At 36.1% G+C, this 24793-nt stretch overlaps 2 pseudogenes; both read left to right on the top strand.

The window, feature by feature from the left end:
- Positions 1 to 6791: 6791 nt before the first annotated feature.
- Positions 6792 to 7728, top strand: LOC119537098 (annotated as a pseudogene).
- Positions 7729 to 19664: 11936 nt separating this feature from the next.
- Positions 19665 to 20614, top strand: LOC119538107 (annotated as a pseudogene).
- Positions 20615 to 24793: the final 4179 nt, after the last annotated feature.

Below are 24793 nucleotides of genomic sequence, written 5' to 3'. Positions count from 1 at the left end.
TCCTTTTGCTGAATATGAAGCTATCACCTGTGGTTGATTGAGAGCATTTTCAGAAAAGCATCAGAATAAAACCATGTAACTGACAAGGAATTTTGGTTGTTCTTGTGGCATGCAGCACAGTTTTAAGAATAACTAAAATTAAGACCACTAACCTTCTGTTTCTAACACATGAAGATCAGTATCAGTAGATGTCATGGACAGTGAGAAAATTGCCAAATATCTAGGAATTTTATATATTCCTAAATATTTATATGAATAACATTTTACCCATTAAAATTTAATCAACACAAGGTCAGAAAATCCCTTTTAATTTGACATTTCCCATGCAATTCACAATATATTAAATGAACCTAACCATATTTAGCTCCTTTCTTTTTACAAGATAAAAGAACAAATCCCTTGTGATTTTCCAGGGGCTTTCTGCAAAATCCCAAAGATGGTTTGAAATAAAAAAGATTCCTTTAGAGTTTGATTTTGTGAAGACAAAATGTCAAAAGTTGTCAGGAGGTTTGAACAGTTGATTACTGACAAACCTACTAAGTGACAAAGATTTTAAAAGGAAATATAGGAGGTAACATGAATGTAACAAATAAAAAAGGAAACAAAACATAGATCTTTTAAAAGTGAGACTTCTCTTAAACAATAAAGGATGATAGGGTGAATATAAATGCCAATGAGGATATTGTTCTGCTATGACATCAAATCTTTGCTTTCTGGGCAGTGATGGTTAAGAAAAGCATTTTATAACTTCTCACTAAGAGCAGAACAATTATTGAAGAAAAATTCATCATTTTAACAGACAGAAAACCAAATTTCCAATTTTGCATGAATGTACTGTTTGATACAAAAGTGTTTCAAGAAATCTTATAAATAAGACTATCAGTTCTTATTCAGTGTTGATCATGACAAATAAAATTCATTTCTACAAACCTACAACTTTCTATATCCATTTTAGTTTTGTCCTTCATTTTACTGTTTCTCACTCTGCCATACCTAGTCAATTAACTTTAGGACAAAACTACTCTTTTTCCTTAACAAATCTGCATCTTGCATACCTTACATACTTAAGATCCCAAAAATGATCTTGGAAATTGTCTTCAAACTGACATCCTATAAAACGCAATAACTTGAAATAAAGTTTGCCATAATAATAACTCAATTTGGTGAAACATTATTTACATTTTTCATTATTTTAAACATTTAGTCCATCTAATGCTAGCTTATTTCATCAGTGATCTTGTATAAATTTAGGAAGAACATATCCAAGTGGAATAAGATTGTATGCTTGTATTGTACCGATCTTGTATAAATTTAGGAAGAACATATCCAAGTGGAATAAGATTGTATGCTTGTATTGTACCTCATATTGATAACTTAGAAGCTAGAGCTATTTTTATTTAACTAACACTATTAAAATAGACCTGGGTGTCAAAGTTTTACCTAGATCATGTGCATTTAAATTTTTAAAATATTTGAATTTAGTTCTATGAATACTCTTTATATTGGGAGTATTAGAAATTCTGTTTCTTGGGACTTTATGAATATTAATTTTTATATAAGCACTTATTTATCTTTAAGCAATTTGAATAGAGCTTGTTTAATGATTTCTGTATGTTAATTTGTTCTTACCATCAGAGGTAGGAAAGTACACATCAGGAATATAAGCAAATGTAAATAAAGAGTTTATACCTTCAATTAAAAAGTAATTTTGGCCATGAGTCACACAGAAAAATACAGAAACAAAGAAACATAAAATTCACTACTTATATAAAAGATCTGGCTTTCTCTCCTTGCTCCACTCATATTTTTACCAGAAGTTTTGTTCTTGGCAGATTGGACAAGTTGAGTTTATTTAATACGAGGACTAAAGCTTTCCACTTGTAATTTGTGGAGACTTGTAAAGTTTTCTTCACCCTGACATGTAACCTTGCAGAAGCTTTGTTCTACTTCTCAGGCCTATTTGACTCTCAGATTGACCCGTGGAAAGAGGATTCTTGGAGGTCCCTTTCGCATCAGTCCAGTCAGCTTTTGCCATCCAGGATTTAGTATCTGAGGTTCTGATCAACATGTGTACAAGCTAATATATATCAGCCTTATATCATATGCATACAAAAAGTTGTAAATTTTTCCTCTGAATATGTGCTGGTCTTATTTGGGGAAATCTTTAATTGTTGCTCTTAACTCAGGTCAGGTCCGAGGTTTAAATTCTGCTCTAGGGGGCAGCCAGCCTAAGTCTTTTAAGGAGCCTGGACTAGATCCTTTTTCCTCAGGGGGCCAAGAGGAACCATTAGAGCAGCTCCTGGGGAAGGGCTGGGTACAGAACACTGGGGGAGTTATAGGTTTGGTTTGGAGTTCATCCACCTTTGTTCTGTTTTTGGCCTTTTCTTTCTTTAATGAACCATTAAGTGAAGCTATGGTGGAAGCAGATTATCCTCTAGCAGCCCCCAACTACCAATCTTGGATCCCACCCCCCATCCCCCTTTTAAGGGTGCCTCCCAAGTGCAAGATTTTGTTCCTATAAAAATTCTCCAAGTGGCCACTACAAACAGACTTTTGTCAGATCTACCCATGAACAGAAATTCACAGGCCCATAGTGCCAGTATACACATAATAATCAGGAGTTTTAGCAGGAGGAGAAGGTGATTTAGAACAAGAAGCCTCCATTAGGCTGAGGTCAGAGGAAATGTCTCTGAAGCCTGGGCCTTTCAGATCAGCCATGCTGATTCTGCTCCGCCCTTAGCAGGATCCCACGGTGAGCGGGAGTGTCTGGAACTGAAAGCTGGCAGCATTGTGCGTAGAAAAGGAGACTCATTACAGAAGACAGGGTTGGCAAAGCGCCCACCATATGACCCAAACTGGGAGTCAGCTTAGTGAGCCTCACGGTTTCCCAATTCCCACGTAATCCCCACGTATCTGAGAAAGACAAAATTAGAGAGCTGGAGGAAGAAATGAAATGAAAACAAATGGAAGGTCGAAGGACAGAACTGAAATCAAATCCAAACCAAAGGTGCCTAAACCAAAGTCCCGAATATAAGATAACTGAATTCTATGCAAGTCCAGATATAGGAAGGGGATACCTGGGGGACGTGGCGTCTCCTCCATGGTTCAGCAGACACAGAGGGTTCTTTTGTAGGCACCTCACTTAGCTGGTCACCAGAGCCTGCAGCCCGGGGGGACACCTTCTAAAACTTGCTGGGGTCTCCTAATTCATGAAAGACAAATCTGAGTAGAGTTTGAAGACTACAGCATTTTATTCAGGACACCAAAGTTTTGCTTGCAGCAAAGAAAGACAGATGGATTGCAATAACAGAAGTAGGTTCGGAGTTCCAGGAATGGCAAACTTCTAGATAGAAAATGGAAGTGAGCTTGCCTTCTACCGATTGGACAAGTGTCTGTCCATCTTTTAGGGGTGGGTTTAAGGCAGCTGTGCTTTATATTGTATTGGGTCAAACGTAATGAACCAGGGGCTTGATTGGCTCTCTGGGTCATCTGCCTGGCATTCCAATTTCAAAAGATATAGGAAGGAAGTTCAAAGATGAAGGGGGGCAAGGTGTTTTAGCCCTGAAGGGTCCTCAGGCATAAGGCATACCTCATTTTATTGTGTTTCACTTTATTGCGCTTTACGGACACTTTTTTTTTTTTTTTTTTTTTTTAACAAATTGAAGGTATGTGGCAATCCTGCTTTGAGGAAGTCTATCGACTCCATTTTTCCAACAGCATGTGCTCACTTTGTGGTTCTGTCACACTTTAATGAAGGTATGTGCATTGTTTTCTGAAGACAAAATGCTATTACACACTTAATATACTGCAGTATAGTGTAAACATAACTTTAATACGCACTGGGAAACCAAAAAAATTGTATAACTTGCTTTATTGCAATATTTGCCTTATTGTGGTGTGTTCTGGAACCAAATCTGCCATATCTTGAGGTATATCTATATAATCATATCAATGTGTTTGTGTGCATATGTCTGTGTGCTTGTGTGTGTTGGGAAAGGGGATCAGCAATGGACCAGAACATACTAATATGACCTGAATTAGTTGAGAAGGGTGTCCATATGAAGGGGAAGCTGAGTGAGAGATGTCAGATTTTGAACAGAATGAGGATGGTGTCCTGTGGGAGTAGAGGCATGACTGACCAACCTGGGGAGTCAGAGTTCTAGTATAACAAACAGGGCATCCCCAAGACAAGGAGCTGAGGTGACATGGTTAGGAAGTTATCTACATGTGAGGAGTGTCCTGGCATGGGTAGTCAGAGCCCGAGCAGGAAGAGAAGGCACCCACATGTGGGCTGTCTCTTTGTGAGGGGTCAGAGCCTGGGGAAGGTGAAGAGAGATTTCAGTCTGGAGACTGTTGGTGCCCAAGTGGAGTGAGGAGCCAGTGATGGGCAGGGTGGCTCTGTGCTCGTTGTTGAAGCCCCTGCTGGGTAAGGAGGACATCTGCACAGGGGAGTGTGTAGTGTGGCAACAAGAGAGAGGTTACATAAAGGGTTATTGATCAAACAAAGATATTAAAATTAACAGACAGTAGATTTCTCACTGTTGGGAGATAAACATTTCTGATTTTCAACAGAAAGTGAAATACTAGAATGAAACCTGTGGTTTTTTATTGGAATTGAAATTATCAGTGAGTACATATGGTTTTCAAATGATATAAATAGAGAAATAAATATATGTGTTTTATCCTAGCTTTGTCCACAGAGACCACCTGGGAACGTGATTTCCCAGGAGAGTGACCCATTTAGCATGCAAATATTACCTTCTAAATAGTAACCTGTATTCATAACGACCGTAGTTTTTTGAAAAATTGATGATTTCAGGGCCAAGCTAAGGAAAGTACAAGATGAGCATTGCATATTATATTTTACCAGAAAGCAAGCAAATCCCTGGAATGAGTGAACCAATAGTTGCCAAAGTGAAATAGCCTGGTTTTTAAGGATTTTTCAACTTTTACTGATTTTTCATCTTTTACTCCCACTGGACAAATCAGGAAGAACTGAACTTTTAGTAACTGATTTTTCCCTATTGAATGAAGTAGGAAACCATAACTACAGGATATTTCCATAGTTTCAGTTTCTCTCTATCAAAATACTCTAAATTCAAAGGGAAAAGGAATCACTTTATAGAAAGAATCTTGGCAAACCTCAACTTAATGAAATAATCACAGTCAACTTCAACAAGATTGGGAAAATTTCAAATCATGCAAACCTGAATGGGAGCATGAGATGAACAGAGCCTTGCATCCGTTCCTGCATAATCTGGGTCTACTCATGAGAAAACATCTAACAAATGTAAACTAATGGATACTGTACAAACTATAGGGCCAGTAAGTTTCAAAAGTGTCAAGGTCATACAAGCCAAGGAACCTGTATGAGTAATTTCTAGAGGGAAGGAAACTAAAAGATAGGAATGTTAACACACAGATTTCTGAAATGAATTCTTATGCTATCAGTTACGCTTATGGCACAATTGTAGAGAGTTGTATGGATCTGAAACCTAGATGGTAATAGTGTGTCAGTGTTAATTTCCTGATGGATTGTTATGTTGTAATGATGTGAGAGAATGTCCTTGTTCATAGGAAATACATACTATAGAATTTGGGGGTAGTGATTGAGTATCAGATGGGCAACTTATACTTAAATGATTTGAGATAAAAGTTCTTTGTGCTGTACTTCAGACTTTTCTGTAAAAAATATTTGTTGAAAATGTTTCAGAGAAAAGAGAAGTTGGGAATTGAATAAAGTAGTCAAGTTACCTAACAATTTTCAATAGCACTGGTAATAATTGTATGCATATGAAGATGAGAACAAGTATAAGTAGTTCACAGATGAGTGCATAAGTAACTATGAACAGTTAAGTATAATATAGAATTGAATTTTTAACAACATTGTGTTCCATTTTTACATCATTTTTTGCAAAACCTTTTAATGTATGGCTGTTTATATTATCCCTGTCATAAGGAGATTAATTTCTCTGGGGTTCAGAAAAGGGAGAAAGTTTACTGAGGGTTTCAGTGAAAAATCAAAGTGAAGTTTAGGGAGAAATAATAAATAGCCTTACTGAAACAGTTTTCATGATATTTGGGTAAAGGGAGACTTAAACAGAAAAATTCCTCAGAATTCTGATACTCTCTCTTCCTATTGGTGTTTACTTTTTGTCTTTTCTTTCTGAGTAGATACTGGATTTTCAGTCAATGTAATGAGTCTTCTCTCTAAAATTAGAAAAAAAAATTGTGGACAGTATGGAAAATGTTGTCATTTATCTATTCCTCTCAACCCCAGGGAACTTCTAACCTGTTAGAGGCCCAGCAGAAGGCTGCACTTGGAACATCCACCAAACATTGATTGGGGGGTCTCCCAGAGCCTGGATTCGCCTGGTTCACAAAACACCCCCTCCTTCCTTATTAAACTTAGCACTCTGACTCCCTGTGCCTCGAGGACCGGTAAAGGAGAAAGAGGCCTGAGTCTAATTCAGGAGATGCCTTGTGCGCTCAGTAACTTTAGTCCCAGTTATCTGGTGTGTGTGTGGCACACGTAGATGCAGTTAATGATCTAATTAGCCTAAAATGGTCAGGATACTGATTGGCTGCCATAACCCCTGAGATATGATGCAAAGGAGATTCCCTATAAAGTCGTCTCATGACGCAGTTTTCCTGGAATTCTACAAACAGATAGCGTTACCTGTGCTACACTCAGGGTGGCTGCTATGTTTGATTATACTGAATGACAACATAAGTTTTAAGCAAAACTGTGAATAATATTTATCTCATCTTGGAATTTATCTTCAAATTTCATGTCTGTTTCTTCTGCATCCATTATCAGTTCCTCAATATTCATCCCCCCAGGTTTCCTTGGCTTGGAAGGGCACTATTCCTGGTTTTCAATTCCTTTCTCTTCAATCTATGCCTTTGTGTTCCTGAGAAACTGCAATGGTGCTTCACATAATCTGCATTGAGCAGAGCCTGCATCAGCCCCTGTTCTATTTCCTAGCTTTGCTAGCTCTCACTGACCTGAGCATGGGACTGTCCACAGTATACATGGTGCTAGAGATCCATGTGGGGGTTCAGCCAGGAGATTGGTCTGGATACCTCATTGCACAGACTTTATTTTGTCCATGGTCCCTCTTTCACTGGGTCTGGAGTCCTACTTGCCATGGCCTTTGATTGCTTTACAGCAGTTCACAGTCCTCTGAGATACACATCCCTCTTGGATAATAGTAGAACCATTCATTTCATCATGACCATTTTGATGAGAAGTGCTTTGTCCATTTATCCTGTCATCATTAACTTGAAGCTCTTCTGTTACTGCCACCCTTGCCTCTCCCACTCCTTCTGCCTGCACCAGGACCTACCTACCCTGGCTGTCCTGCTCTGGCATGCACTTCAACAGCTTTTATACCCTGGCTCTGGTGATTTGTACCTTGTTGCTGGATGTTGTGCTTATTCTCCTTTCCTATATTTTCATCCTGCATACAGTACTGGCAATTGCATCTTGGGAAGAAAGGTTCAAGTTGGAGCCACAAGTACAGACTTGTGTCTCCCACATCTGTGCAGTGCTGGTTTTGTAGATTCCCATCATTGGTTTTACCATGATATACTGCTTTGGAAAACATCTCTTATATTTAGTTCATGTCCTTTTGGGTGGTATCTATATTCTTTTCCCATACCTTTTCCCATACAATCATCTACAGTGTGAAGACCCAGAAAATCAAAAGCACGGTAAAGAAGTGAGTTTACATAAAAATTTAATGAAACCCTTGAATTTTATCAGTAAGAGTGCTTTAAGGTCAAAATAATAATGCTAGTTCCTATATGTTCAGCAATTTCCAATTTGAATAATATTTTCTATAACTTTTTGTTCTTTTATTCAAACTTGAGTTAAATTATTTAATTGGCTTGCTAATGCAAGAGAGGTAATAGAACTAAGTTTTGCTTATATTTGTTCACAAAAAGTTTTCTGAAAATTTTTGTAGGACAATCACAGCTATTATAGATATGACAATACAAATCTTTAAATTTTCTTGCCATATTCATGTAGCATATTAAAAGTGTGTTATACTGCATCTATCAATACTTTCATTCCATCTGCATGCCTAGACACACTTCTACCCCAAATTTTGGAAACATGCCTGTTGTTTAGATTATTCAAATAATGATGGTTATATCAGAATATACAATACACTAAAATTGGACTTTTCTCATTCTCAGAAGAGAAATTACTAACATCTGAGACTCTTATGCTAAGCCTTCCTGCCACTCTATTCTGTTTTCCCCAGTATTGATACAAGTCCATTAAAGGAAATTGGAATAAAAATATTTATAGTCCTTTGTTCCCAAATGTTTTCTTAATATCTTAATATGTGACCTTATTGCATGTGCATTTTTCCATCCTACGTCTTTTCAACAAATATTTTATTATTAGAATTTCTCCATAGCATTTTAAATTCTTCATAAAGTCTTCAGGAAAGGAGTTAAGTTTAGAAACTATTGGAAAAATACAGAACTGATGTAGGCCCTTATAGAACATTGGTCATGGGGACAGAAATATGATAACAGATTTAAGTGATATTTATGATATATAAACACACCTTAATAACTATTTGGCTGTGGGTTGGTGAACAGAAAGAGAGGTTTCATAGTGATGCTTAGGTTTCTGGTTTGTGATATTGAGTGGATGGTGTTGTCATTCAGTGAGATGGTGATCAAATAAAGAGGAGTAATCTTCACACAAGGAGGTAATGGGACCTACTTTAAAGACATCTAGCTTGAGGTTTCTGTGGAAAATTTATTAATGTACATTCAAATATACTGAGTGATACCCTCAGTGTTTCAGTCATGGCACTAGTGCCTGCTATGGTACAGAGAAACAGCGGTGAGTGAACAGAAGCTTTGGCCTACAGTATAGCAGATGATACAGAAAAAATTGTCAAATAAATGTGCACATTTACAATTATGATAAATGCCATTATTAAGAAATGAAGACTGCAGTGGCAGCATTACAAGAGGACTCTAATCCAGTACAAGGAATTTTAGAAATGACTTGCCTGAGAAAGTGGTATTTAGCTGAGGCTTAAAATAGAAGGGGAAAAACCGAGAGAGTAAAAAAGGAAGAATGTAAAAAACCAAACCAAACAAACAGCAAAAAAAACTAGAATAAATAAAATAAGTGAAAAGGCACTGGACTGCATGAGAAATAGGGTAGCAAATGGACATGTTTATAATGTGTGTGTGATATGTGTAGACCTTTATCTCCAATTATACATTTTAAATGTTCAAGCATGTGTATGTGTGTCTGTGTGTGTCTTCCCTAGGTGAAGCTTGAATAGTAGAGAGGGACAAGGTTGTGAGAGGTATCTCTACAATTCAGTATTAATGATTAGGGCAATGTGCAAAAACTAATGAATTGCAATTAGAATAGTGAAATTATCAGACATTTATATTAAGAGCATCAGTCCTGCTACTTAATAGATGGGAAGGGCAAGGGTTGACATCAGAAGACTAGATGAACATGGTGTTAAATAAAAAAATACAGCAGTGGCTGAGCAAGGTTCAGCTTGGGGAGTTGTAAGAAGTGGAGTCTTCTGAGACATATTTAACAGGTAGGTTCAAAGGATTTGGTGATTAATTGGCTAAGGATAAGAGAAAGGGAGGTGCCAATTTCATGTTCAATTTTTTTGAATGAGAAACTGCAGAAATAATGCTGCCATTTCCTGAGACAAGGAATGTGTCAGAAAAACAGTATTAGTTTTAGACATCTTCTTTGTTTGTTATTGGGTTCTCTGAAAAGAGAGTACCAAATTTGGGAGTGATGATCACAACATAGTGTGTTAGATCATGAGGGTGAGTGTGTTAGATCATAGTGTGTTAGATCATGAGGGTGAGTGTGTTAGATCATAGTGTGTTAGATCATGAGGGTGACCAAGTAAATGATATAGTGTGAGTACACCAAAGAAACATGAACATTAAAACAGCATAGAGTTCAATCACCAAAAATAGCCTGAAAAGTGCAGTAAAAAATACTAGCAAACTTAGTGGTATGACTCCCAATGAAAAAGTGCTTTAATGAGGGGAATGATTAACTAGGTTAAAATGTTATAAGAGGTGACTTAAAACAGGTACTGAAAAAAAGCCAATGGATTTTGAAATACTGGAAAACTTAACAGGAAGAGTATTTCTGGAATGGAAATAGTTTTAAAATTTTATGAAGGAAATTTGGATTAGGAGGTGGAGATGATGTGGTTGTACATATTTGTTGTTGCTTGGGAATATGGCAATAGAATTTAGAAATAGAAAGTGTAGTAGTCAGAAGGTGATGTACAGATGCTTCCTTCCTTTCTCCTTCACTTTCCCTTTCCCCCTTTCCCTCTACCCACCCCCCACTTTACTTTCCAGATATACATTAGTAACTTACATTTATGGGTATGAAACTCAGAAAAGAAGTTAGAAGAGCTGAAAATATTTTAGCAGAAATTGACATATTGAAAATATTAGCAAAAATGAATATTGAATGAGGGTAACTGTGGAAAAGAGCAAAAGGAGAAAAGAATGTGCTATATAGTGTTTGAGGATCAGCAACAATTTACGTTATTGGAAAAGTAAGACAAATCATGAAGGACAAGGCATGCAATAGCAACAGAGCAAGAGGAAAACCAAGACAATTGTGGCATGCAAGACAGAGCAAGAACATGTGTCAGACTTTCCAGAAAATGCCATCACAAAGATAGTTCAGTAACTGTAAAAATGTCTTTTACTAGTATAATAAATATATGAGTACATTTTAATTGTATTTCCTTTTGCTGTTGTCATTGTGCAAAGATATTTATTTCCAAATGCTATTGCAAAAGCAACCATTCAGGACTATGTCTTAGTGGTCCATGACAAAAATGACTTGCCTGGGGAGTTGTCCTCTTTCTCCTTACCAGATTATACATTGACATGATCAATAAAACTCAATCAATGACTCAAAATTCATACTAAATCAAAGGGAGATATTACTAAAGTCTAGCTTTGGGCTTATCTATACTTCAAGTTTCATTCTTTGTATTTGGATTCCCATATCAGAGAATTATCTTTTGTGTAATCCATTTCCTCAAAAGTGCTGCTCTTAACCTAGTTAACTAATCCTGCTTCTATTTCAGTAGATAAAATACGGGTTCTACACTTTGCTACAGGGGCAGGGGGAAAAATAAATTCTTGAGCCATAGCAGATAACCATAAGGATGAGAACCACTAATATTTATAACATGATGTTTCTCCTATTTCTATTGAATGTTTTAACTTTTTATTTGAAAATAATTTTAGACTTCATTGTTTTTCAGAAAAGGTACAAAAATTAAACCGGGAATTTCCATATCCCGTATCACCTAGTTTCCTCAAACACTTGTTTTATATGCCATCCCATTTTCTTTTCTGCAAAGATTGGGAACAATTATCGACAAATATTTCAGAGCAAATTTCCTTAACATAGGTAATTTTCCCACACAGAATATCTACAATCAAAAACTTTATCTCACTTCTATTTTAAGTCTTGAAAAGCCCTGATATATACAGAAACAGCACATGGTCTGATTAAGGTGTTTTTTTTTTTTCTTCCATCCATGAAATTTATTGGGGTATAATTAATATACCAAAAAGTGCACATATTTTAAGTACATTTCCACAGCTGTGCAACCATCACCACAATCTAACTTTAGAACATTCCATCCCCCAAAAAAGAAACCTTGTGCTCATTTGTAATAGCCCTCCATTCCCACCGCAGCCTTAGACAACCATTTATCTACTTTGTCTCTATAGATTTTCCAATCCAGACATTTCATACAAATGGAATCATAGAATGTGTTCCCTTGTGTCATCCTTCTTTAATTGGGCATGATGTTTTAGATATGCATTCCTGTCGTAGCATGTATCTGTACCTCATTCCTTTTCATTGCTGAATAGTATGTCATTTGATATAAATGCCACATTTTGTTTTCTCTGTTCATTAGTTGATGGACATTTGGGTTGTTTCCTTCTGTAGTGTTGGGGATTTATGCTGGATATTTAGTAATTAATATTTAATCCTTTTATTGTATCATTTTGGCATATGTATGTGACTTAAATACTCAGGCTTGAAATTGGTTTCACTGACTGTTTCAATGAATTTCAGTTTTGTTCACTGAACTAAGGGATTTTCAAGAATTGTCTGGGTGGGGGAATAAATGCAAGAACATCCACTTACAAAATATTTAATTGGGAGAACAGAACTCCCTGGTACATGTATCTAGTTAGCAGCTACAAATAGGCATCTAGAAAAAGAACTGATCTAATTCTTCATATTTTCAATACTGGAATAGTGGTGACATGTAAATGCAGAATAAGATTTTGTTAAATACATTTAATAATATCATTCCACTCATTATCTAAGTGCATTCTCAAATCGTTCCTACAATGTATTTATGCATTTTATAGATTATGAAACTGAGATATGAAATTAATAGATGGCTGATTCCTCACTTTTGGGGATAAAATTTCAAATATTATAAGGAGAGCACTTGGAACATAGCCTGGAATTTGAGATTGGAATTGAATATATGATTGAACATAAAAGAATGAATTGAAAATATGATTGAACATATGATGGAACATTTCAATATATGCTGAGAGACTGAAAGATAAATATAGACATGATGTTTGTAATGTGTGTCATATGTGTATCCCACAGCTCTATATTATATGCTCAAGTGTGTGTGTGTATATATGTGTGTATTCCCTAGATCCTGTCAACTAAGAGGTCCTTTGAGCAGAGATGAACCAAAAGCAGTGAGCCTAAGGGAAGCTTTCATCATCCCATTGCCAAGAAATTCTGAATATCATCATGTAGCAGAAAGGTTTTGTCTCAAAATACTCAATTCTATGGGTCAACAGAGTTTTCAAATTCCATTTCAGTGATCTTGAATTTATTCTCTGAGACAATTTTTTTTCAGATTTAAGGCCTTTTTATCATGTACTTTCTTTGGGTCTATATCATTGCCCTCCAACCAGATGGAAATCACCTTAGGGTAGAGAAAAGATCTGAATCTTCTGTTTTTTTTTTTTTTTTTTTTTGGTTTTGTTTTGTTTCATTTTTTTTACAGTGCTGTAGAACCCAGTAATGGAAGTCTCAGTGAAAAGGCCCATCTCACTGTTGGTGTTCCCTATTGATGCTGCAAAACCCCAGAATTTGCTATAAGGTCTTAGAAACCTTAGTTTTCCAAACCCTGCAGTATCTTCAAATGATACAGAAAATTCTACAGGACTAATCTTGCCAGCCCTGAAACTTGCACCTCTTCTTCAACTGAGTTTTTCTATCCCTTGGTGGGGACTTTAACGTAACATCATTTTGAAAAGTCTGGATTATACTAATTTTGATTTAGAAAGCTTAGTTTTATTCATCTACTTGTAAGTAATATATCACCTAAATATTAGTAAAAATATTTTTATTTTATTATATTTTTCACTTAAAATTCTGCCCAATATAATGACCAACTCAAAATATTGCTTAAAATCCCAGTTTCCCAAATGCCCTGGGAGGTACCTTCATGATATTCTTTAGGGGAGGTGCAGATCATAGAATCATTGGTTCTTACTCAAGCAATGGCTCAGTGGATTTATGGACACATTGACAAACTGTAACTTGAATGATTTTAATAGGAAATGATACCATAAATTGTATTTTTCCTACCTTTATTTATTGGTGGTTTACTGTAATAGCAATGGGAAAGTGAGCAAAGACATTTTGTAGACTGTGTCATGATGTTAAGTCTAAGGGGAGTAATTTTTACCCATGAAAGAGAGGAATTTCTTTTCAATCAAATACAGCATCCTGAGGAAGACATAGTAACATGATATTGCATATTGACTATGGGGAAAACCTAAAGCAAAGGATACTCTCACAATGAACATCCATTTAACAGATTAATTGTATTCATACATTCCCATGCTGTACTAGCAATTTCAGTCTCATAGGCTCTTCTCAATTATACCCACACATTGGTTTCTTCCAGTTGAAATCTAAGCTCATCACTGTCATATATATGTGTGTATGTATATACATATGTATTACTCTTTTATATTATAAATCCATATATTTCAATAGCTTCAAACTATTGAACTATGTAAAAATAAATGTAATTGCATAATAAAAATCCCATATGTTTATGTATAATTATAAAAGTTGATTTTAGGAAACCTTAAATATAGCACAAAGCTCCATAGATTTCAATAGTTTCAAACTATTGAACTATGTAAAAATAAATGTAATTGCATAATAAAAATCCCATATATTTATGTATAATTATAAAAGTTGATTTTAGGAAACCTTAAATATAGCACAAAGCAGTCAATAAACTCTGGAAGGATTGGCCCTCTATTGCAGAGTGTCTTTAATTTTCTACTGCACTGTAAATTTTAGGTAGTGCCTTTTTGATGTGGTTTATGCATTAAAGGTCATACCTGGAAATATGAAAATATTGCAATAACAAGTTTTGTCTTCCTTACATGAAAAACTTGGCAAATGATTGTAATATTTTCTCAAGGAAAAATAAAATCCATAAGCATTTTATGTATATATATTTTTTCAGTGAATCCTTATATTCATTAAAGCTTCTGAGTAACTTAGAGGTTGCTGGGTTGGTAGATCACCTTTTTAGGAATGCAAATTCAGGGTGTCAGAAGATGGAAATGAAAGGTGAGAAGTTCTCAGGTAATTGAGGACTTTGAATTCCATGCACATATCAGTTACCATATATTTAGTGTTATTTCCCCTGTATTTTTCATACACTACATATCATTTTTTTTGTTTTAACAATTACAAGTATTATTGTGTCTATGAATGAGAGATATTTTATCACAGATTTAAGTGAGGTATCCAATGTCCACAGAAAAAGAGGGGTCTGAATATAAATAATTTTTGACTCTACAATTTTGACTGAATAAAAAAAAATCCACAATTTCTCCCTAGACAATAAAATAGACTATTTTTTTTTTTTCACTGTTAAAGGAGCAATTCCAGTCATAGATTTCTCCTTGCCTTGCAAATTTAATTCCAAAACTGTCTTTCCTCTCCGGGCTCCAATCCCCTCATCTCATGCAGGGACTAAATGATGGTGTATGAGCCACAGTATTGGGACATTCTCAGCTTGCATTAATCACCATAGGAAAAGGGATAAAGCAATAGCCAAGGAATTCACAAACTACAAGAATAAAAAAAAAAATCTAGATTTGGCTCCCTTCATCCAGTCCAACCATCTATGATGAGGAGGAAGACCCTTTACTGAAGACTGCCATCCAGCTCCCTGAGGGGGCTCCTGTTAAGCTTCTCTGTGTGTGGGGGAAGCACCCACGGTCAGCTTAGAGGTGTTGACAGTGAGGGTGGGGAAGGCTAAGGCTATCAGGAACCAGAAGCTCAATGCCTTCACATTACAGACAAGAAAAATAAGGCTTAAAGAGATCAGGAATAATGGGAAATATATTTATCCAAAATTTTATTGGAAATGGCTGTGAAAGTACAGCCTAGATTAGAGCCTCCTACCAACCAGAAAGTCAGCAAATAAGACTGTTTCTAGAAAGAAAGTGCTATGATAGCAGCAGAGCTCCCAACTTGGTGTAAGATTGATTGCACTATAACAAAAGCAGCAGCAGCACCAGTAATAATATAAAATACATTTATGGGAGATTCTTTTTCAGAAACGAGTAAGTAACCTCCCTAGGTCAACAACTCTTTTCCTATGTAAAACTTCAAAAGCTGTATGAGTCCTCCTTTGGTGCTTATAATACATGTATGTGGGGCAGTATAGGCAGTAGGAACCAGCATATCTCATTTTATGTAAAATGATGCTTTTCTGGTGTAACCACAATAAAAATGCTTCTATCAGTCAAGTCATATGGATAACTGGGTAGTTAGTTCTACATATTGGTAGTTGTCTTATATCATCCCTGAAAATGGACCACCACAGGAGTGATTTCTGGAAATAAAAGAGAGATATATGTGGAAAAATTCCAAGGGTCCACATAGGTAGATAAAAGCTTTTAGATCAGCCCTTCTTGGAAAGACACTAATTTCCACTCTCCTCTTTCAGCTTCATAAAAGTGAGTTACGAATCTCTGAATAATCTGAATATATTGGAAGCAGAGTCCTAGAATTGTTGCTGACCTCTTCATTCATCAACTTTAGAAGCCAATCAAATTCAAAAATATATATTCTATAATAAACAATGACATCTTTTAGCCTGTTTTTCATTAACTCAAGCTTAGAAGGCAGCCCAAGACAGATATTTCTTCTGCTGAAACTCTGAGTGTTAGAAATAGGAATAAAAGAGATTTAGAGTGGAGACCAAGGGGCCTTGGATTTACTTTTATATATTCCATCCCCACATCAAAATTGCAAAAGTGGTGAGAGAGAGATTAAATGGTTTGGACTATAGAGAAGATGAGTCATCTCTCTTCCATTTCTCATGAGAATTGCATCATAATCTTGACCAACTGCGTGTACTATATATGTCATTATTTGTCTCATTGGACACTGTTTCTTTGTAACTGCATGCAATGCTACAGTGACATAGCAGTGTATGCACATAAAAGGGTTGGAGACTTGAGCTGCCTTTAAGAAAGGACCTAAGGGAAGTGTGTGTAATTGGCCACTCCAGTTTTGCAAAAAGAGTCATTTTGAGAAAATTCTTCAAAGGAGAATAATAGTTCAGTTGTCAGTAATTGACAGAGGATATAAGGAGTATAAACAAGTGATACTGATTACCTACTGGTAATTTTTCACCATTTTTCCTCTCTTCTCCATGGAGAATCTCTTCATATCTTTAACCAAGGCAGGTATGTATTCTAACACAGGTGAGTGCATGAAAGCAATGCTGCAATAAAAACAGAGGGATTTATACATCAAGATACTAAGATTATTAGCATTTTTCCTAGACTAAATCTTCATTTTTCCTAATCCTTATGCTCTCTTCTCCATGCAGGTACACACCTTGTAACAGTGCAAATATTTTTTGCATCCACATTATCTTTGTGGGAAAATAAAATACAAATTAATTAAATAGTTGCTACTAGGATATATTAAATAATCAGTCACATCTTACACTTAGGACACAAAGGAGGAATTTTTAATTATGCCTGATGCTACCAGGAGATACTTCATAGAGGAGGCAATGTTTGAACTGAGAGTTGAATGGTGGTAAAGCCATGGGAGCATGAAATACGTCTAAAAGAAACAAGATTATAATCAAAGGAAAGTGAAAGAGAAAAGTTGGGAAATTATAAAATAGTTTATAGAATTCGACATTTCTTTTCCTTATAACTGATAAGTCTGAAAAGAGGGTTAAATGAATATAGCAGTAATAGTAACAGTAATAGGACATCCTAAAATTGTGTCTGGTATATCCTAAGACTCTATTCAGTGAATATATGACTGGATTTTAGGAAATTGTACATTATTCAAAAGCATTTAGAATAATTGAGGTGTTTTTGTTTTCTTTTGTTATGTTTTTCCAAATGCAAATGTACACAATAAAAGATGTCTTTATAGTAGTACTGAACATGCTATGATCTATTAACTGTATGGCTGGAAAAGGATACTTGAAGCTCAGGGCCAAAAAAGCTTTTTTCCTATTCCCCTGTGTATTTCAGGGCCTTCCCCAAACTGCCATAGTCTTTCAACAATCAATTTATCTACTATGGAGCCTTGGAAGTAGAGTCAAACCAATATTTGTTTTCCATCAAGGTGGAGCTATTTAATATTGTTTTACGTGTCCTGTGATCAGGGTAGATTTATGGAGAGGTGATATTTATTTATCCTTAATTACTGGTTAGTGAAATTCTAGGGCTGCTGAATATTGCTAAAGAACATAAAGAATGCACGGAAAGAGGTACACAGGAACGATCACAGTTGTCAATGGAAGTCATGGCGTCAACAGAGGAAAAAGAGTCAGACAAAGCAATAAAGTGAGGCCATTTGAGATGGATGGAAAAATAGGACAGAATATGGTGGCAAAATCAAATGATTTAGTTTAAAGCAAAAATAATGTCAACCAATATAAAGGTATCAATTGAGAGGAACCATTGAAAGGTTCATATTTTAGTTAATATAGGGTCATTTAGACATTTTTCCAGAAAAGGGGAGGCAAAAGTCTTACTGCTGCAGTTTGAAAAATTCCAAAATTCATTGGATAAATATAGCTAATCTTGGAGATTCATGTCAGGGTTATAGCTGTAAAGAAGAGGAGAGGTAGAAAATGTTATCAGGAGGAAATCACAGCTTTTGGTAAACAAAATTGTTAAAATATGAAAAATAGTTTGTCATATACTCTATATGCTTAAATAGTAGATTCTTGGGGAAAGCCAATAAACAGATAAAATATCAGAACACAACTAGGAAATTTTCCTAGAAATGTGAAAAGAGTCCCTTATTTCTGGGAATAGGGGATGTGGGAGGAAAGGTGTCAGAATTTTAAAAGTTACAATTAACATTTTATGGCCGAAAGAAAGAGCATAAATTTGGGGATTTGGAAGAATAGGATGAAGTTCATGAATAGAAATTGCTGGAAATTTGCCTGGAGATTCAGAGACCCATGAATTTTAATGGCAAACCTTCCCAGAATTGTGGTTTTCTCCCATAACATGGAGCATCCCTGTTGGAAAAACTGACTGTATTCTCAAAAGATTAATATTTCAGGGAAGGGGACATAGTTAATAGCAAAAGCAAGTATATTGTGTCAGGTGGCAATATGTAGCTAATGGATGTAAAGGAAGAAAAGAACATAAATCAGAAAGAGGATGTTTGAAAAAACATGTCAATGACATTGAAAGATAATATACTGTGTAGAAGAATGAGATTTGTTGTGACAAGATTATGAATAGTGGGAGGTGCAGAATTTTTCAACCTATGTCTATGCACATATTTTAGTCTGTGAATATATAATGTGTAGGTTCAATTACAGAATTTCCTTAGGGTCAAACTCTGGGATAAAGACTGCTCTCAATATCCTCTTAAAACCTCGTCTGTCTTCCCCATTTGTATATGTTTTTAGAATTGTGCCTGTAATTTATACAAATCAATCATTGTCTCCTGAGGTTAAGGACATTATTTTCAAAGTTCTTTTTTCCCACTAACTGGAATACCTCCTGAAATGAGTTCTTTTAAATTTTTTTTCCTTCTACCTCACTGTCTGAATGAATGAATGACCCTTTAGGGTAAGAGCACAATATAGGAGATATAAGTAGCACATTAGATAAATTCCACAATTCTCTAAAGTTAGAAAACAAAATGATCTTTAGGTTTTAATTGATGAATCACAAACCACATGCTCTCAAACTCACTAGGTATGAATCTGTCTTTCTTTCATAGTGAGGGTTGTATATCTGTCAGGATGACAGTGTGTGTATGTGTGTGTGCCTGCATGTGTTTCAAGGGAGTAGGGACAGAGAGAAGGAGAGGAAGAGAGGGAAACTGAAATATTCTAGGAGCTCCTGTGTTGAATCCTGTATATATTTAATTGCCCCCTCAGTAAATGAGTATGTTTGACAAAATAGCTTCTGTAAAAGTCACAATAAAATTCTTATTTCATAAATGTAGGGAAAGACAGGAAATAGAAGAGAGACCCCTAACACTTTCTGTCAGCCTTGATCAAGAACTCTAAAGCAGCATGTTTAAGCTCAACAGCACACTCTTCATGCCTTCATTGCTGACCCTGATTGGGATCCCTGGCTTGGAGTCTGTGCAGTTCTGGATTGGGATTCCTTTCTGTGCCATGTACATCTTTGCTCTGTTTGGGAATTCCCTCCTCCTGGTCATCATCAAAGCTGAGTGCAGCCTCCATGAGCTAATGTATCTCCTGCTGGCAATGCTTGGAGCAACAGACATTTCTCTCAGCACATGCATCCTGCCAAAAATGCTAGGTATTTTCTGGTTCCATTTAGCAGAGATCTATTTTGAAGCCTGTCTCTTGTAGATGTACTTCATCCACACAGTGCAGTGTATTGAATCAGGTATTCTGCTGGCCATGGCCTGAGACCGCTAAGTGGCAATCTGTGATCCTCTGAGATGTGCAACCATGCTTTCCCACCAACTTCTTACTCAGATTTGGGCTGGAGTGACACTCAGAGCTGCCCTTCTTGTTGCACCATGTCTCATCCTCATCAAATGTCAGCTCAAATTTTACAGGACCATTGTGGTCTCCCATTCATACTGTGAGCACATGGCCATTGTGAAGATGGCAGCAGAAGATGTTCTGATCAACAAGATTTATGGTCTGTTTGTGGCTTTCGGTATACTTGATTTGACATCATCTTCATCACACTCTCCTACATCCGAATATTTATAGCTGTCTTCATCCTGCCTCACCAGGAAGCGAGGCTCAAAGCCTTTAACACCTGCATTGCCCACATTTGTGTCTTCCTTGAGTTTTATCTCCTGGCTTTCTTCTTCTTCTTTACACACAGGTTTGGGTTCCAGATCCCACCATACATCCATATTCTTCTATCTATCCTTTACTTGCTTGTCCCACCTTTGCTCAATCCTCTCATTTATGGGGTGAAGACCAAACAGATTCGAGATCGAGTGTCCAAAATTTTCCACTCAAAGGACCCTTCCTGATTTCTCATTCAAGTTATTTCATTTCTTATAAAAAAATTCACTTTGAGAAACACCTTGTTTTTCTTTAGAATCTGTGCTTTACAAAAAATCACATTGTGCTAAAATATGAAGCCCTAGGTTTGCATTTAAAACAATAAGGTTTTGGTTTCTTACTAAACAATTTAAATTTGTATGGATACAGAATTATTTTGAACATAGATAATTAACCATATTTAGTTAGTTGATACAGAAAAGTCAGAAATTATGATTGTTATAGTTCAAATCACTTTTCAGTGAAAGAAATTTGTAAAGAGTACAACTATTTTTTATATTCTAGCCTCTGTTTAAAATTTATAAATGGCATTGATGTCATTGCATGAGAAATTTAGAGTAATATGTTATAATTCTGATATATATGAATCAAAATAATTTTTACTGTTATTTATATTTACATTCATTGACATCATTATCATCACTTCAAGTTCTAATTCCTTTACCGTGTAATTATTAGCTGAACACAATGTGGATCAAGATTTTTACCTTACATATAAATGCATTTATAATTACTTTTTCAACAACCTATTTCACACAGCCTAATACAGATATAATAGAGTTGTCATAATACATTTGAAACACATAGGGGAAAAATGGATTGACAACAGATGATGACATATATGGAATGTTTAGAAGTTAATATATTTGCTTGGTTTGTGCTTCTATGTGATATAGACATAAAATAAATTTAAAGAAACAAGTTTTACAGTATAACTTGAGGAGATTCAATTATTCTCTAAGGGAGACTATTTTTTATGTTTATGCCCATGGTTTCATTGTTTTGTGTTTCCCTGGGTCTAACATTTAAAAATATTCACTCATGGATGCATGTAGATATATATAAGAAACATACATGTAAAGTGTTTATTAGACATTCATCTTAAAATAAGTTATGCCTTATATGTTTTTGTGGGTTTCAGAATGGTATTTTAGAAGATTAAATAAAAGGTTTAAATCTAAGGAGCAGGTTGGTGAAGACAACTATGCAGGACAATTGGTGACTATGGGCTAATGATCTAGAAAGATGACGGCAAATGATAGTGTGGATTTGGAGCCTGTCTCTTATTATATACACTACCTCTTGGTCAGTGTTTCCTCATACCATTGTGAGATATGGTGAGGTCATATGCAGATGAAGAGAGAGAAGCTGGGGGAGGATTTTTTTTAATTCAATTTTATTGAGATTGTTACATACCATACAGTTATCCAAAGTGCACAATCTGTTGCCCATGGCACCATCATACAGCTGTACATCCACAATTAATTTTTTTAGAACATTTTCATTACTCCGGAAAAGAAATAAAAACAAAAAAGAAATCTCACATACTCGCATATGCCTAACCAGCCCCATTACATTTTTGACTGAGAGTGTTGGTATAGTACATTTGTTACTGCTGATGAAAGAATGTTAAAATACTACTAACTGTAGAGCATAGTTTGCAATAGATATATTTTCCCCTGTATATCACCCTATTATTAACTTCTAGTTATAGTGTCATACATTTGTTCTAGTTCATGGAAGAGATTTCTAGTATTTGTACAGTTAATCACAGACGTTATCCAACACAAGATTCACTGTTTTATACATTCCCATATTTTAACCTCCAACTTTCCTTCTGGTGACATACATGACTCTAAGCTTTCCCTTTCCACCATGTTCACATGTCATTCAGCATAATAATTTACTGTCAACACCTCTGTCCATTTCCAAACACTTATGTTCAACCTAGTTAAACATTCTGCTCATTATAAGCAAACTGTTCCCCATTCTTTAGCCTTGTTCTATGTCCTGGTAACTCATATTTCACATGTATAAGTTTACATATTTTAAATAGTTCATATCAGTGAGAACATACAGTATTTGTCCTTTTGTGTCTGACTTATTCACTGAATGTAGTGCCATCAAGGTTTCTTCATCAACCTGTGTTTTTTTTAAGACAGTTGTGTTCACCCACCATATATTCCATCCTAAGTGAACAATCAATGGCTCCCTGTTTCATCACGTATTTATGAATTCACCACTATCACCCCATCTATTTAAGAACATCTCCATTTCCTCCACAAAGAAGGAGGAAAAGTCAAAGAAGGTAGACAGACAAAAGAAAAAGAAAAAGAAAGAAAAAAAATGACAACTAAAAAGCAACTAAGATTCTGAATTGATCTAGCATATTTGAAAATCCTTAATTGATTGTTTCATTAAAGTGAAACAGTATTTCAACTCTATCTTAACTGATGTGTAAGTTTGTTCCTCTGGGCCACATATTCGCCCTTCGCAGTGTAATTTGTAGTTTTCTGTTATCTAGGTATCTGGTTTCCTTGGTTACCCACATCAGATTTTCCCAGACCAGAATGGGTTCAAGTCTCAGAATCTCAGAATGGGGTTATATTCAATGTCACATTTTCCTGAGGTTGTGTCATAGAAGATTGACAGACTTTCCTTTTCCTAACCAGCCCAGCAGATGGCACCTGTCAGCCTGTCACTCCTGACCGGTGTTAAGGAGGTGTGGCCCCTTTAATTCTCAGCTTAGGCTGTTTCCGTTTTGACTGTTTTCCCCCAGGCCCTGGGGTCTGAGCTGGGCTCCCTTAGGGAGCTATCTTCTGCATTTTAATTACTCCTTTGTTTCTCTGACTCTGTTAACTGCACTCTTGTCTGGGTCAGAGTGCTGTGAACTGAAAATGGCTGAGGCTCTATCTACTGAGCCACTCAGGTTGAGAGAGAGAAAAAGGGAAAGAAAGCCCCTTTTCAGAGCCAGTGCATGGCCCCCCAGTTTCTCCAGTCAGAAAGAGCACCCAGTCTTCTGGTTTCCATTTCCCAGGACACAGGCATTTTCTGCCTCTCTAAGTTCAGTCATCTTTAAAAGCTTCTGTATTTTTCCTTCTTTTTAAAATTAATTTTGTTTTTCTGTCAGCCCCACCTCCTCTCCACTGGGAGCGACCTCAGGGTCCTTTGCTGCTTGTTAGGCATTTGTCTATGTTGTAGCTTGTATTCAGGTGTCCACATCTGGTAATTAAAACCCCAGTTGGAGCTAGGCTGAGCTATATTCACTTGCTCCAAAATTCTGCAATTTTGAGGCTGTTTACTTGTAAGCAGGTTAGAATAATTGTTATCTAGGAGTATCAGATGCAGAGCCTGGATGCCTGGGAGCAGCTGTAGATGTTAAAGCATCAATTTACATCAGCAGAGAACATGGTAAATACAGTATGCCCTGTGATGAATCAGCGTCATAATCATTAGTGTGAGTATCCAGGGAGTCCTTGGATGTGATTGGAGAAGACATTTGAGAATAAGAAATCGATTTATTAGAGGATATTTGAAAGGTATATAGAATGATGCTATTGAAAAAGATGGGCTCAGCACCTGATTAAAATTAAAAATTCCACCTAAGACCATTAACATAAAGAGTAGTCCCTGAAAACCTGTTATAAGCCAGTTTGTCCATTTACTTTGGGATTACCAATTAAACAATTCAGAAGCATTAAGGACTGGTGACATTAGCTGAATAATATAAGGATAGTAGTGAAAATAGGAATTTCTTTCCTTGGGTATTCTAGTATTTGGAGACTTTCAGAGTATTATAAAAGTACATGTAGCATGAAGTTCCACTGACTGAGCATATTCCTCCCTATATGGCTGAAATATAATCAAGTGCCAGTCTATTATCTAGTACCATATTGGTCAATGACATAAATTTAGTGTCATACATGCCATTTCAGCAAAGGAGTAGAGTGTGGCTGACATTTTTTTGGTTGGCCCTTGCAATATGGGTTTGTCTGGCAAGACTGTTAATTCCAGTGGCTATTCTCATCTCACCTAGTAGTGTCACAACTTCCTGTAAACAATGGGATTAGAAGAGGTACCATTTGTTTCACAACCTTTGTGGTCATCTCGTACAGGGATCTCCTGGTCTAGAACAATGCTGCCTGAGGTGATGTCATCTCCAGTGATGAACTTGTGGACTTGGTGATGTTCTCAGTCCTTATTAGGAAATTCTTCCCATGTGCCTATCCTCTCAGGTTGTTTGGGATTCTAGTATTAGGCTCTGTGTTTTGAAGTGAGTTTGGGTAATTTGGAAGACCATCTTTGTAGCTCTGCATCAAAGAACTAGATGTACATATTTGTGATTGCTTTTGGGGATTATATGTGGC

This window comes from Choloepus didactylus, chromosome 6, assembly GCF_015220235.1.
Source record: "Choloepus didactylus isolate mChoDid1 chromosome 6, mChoDid1.pri, whole genome shotgun sequence".
In the NCBI taxonomy this organism is placed as follows: Eukaryota; Metazoa; Chordata; class Mammalia; order Pilosa; family Megalonychidae; genus Choloepus; species Choloepus didactylus.
Note: the sequence above shows the minus strand (reverse complement) of the source record. Positions and strands in the feature narration are given on the sequence as shown.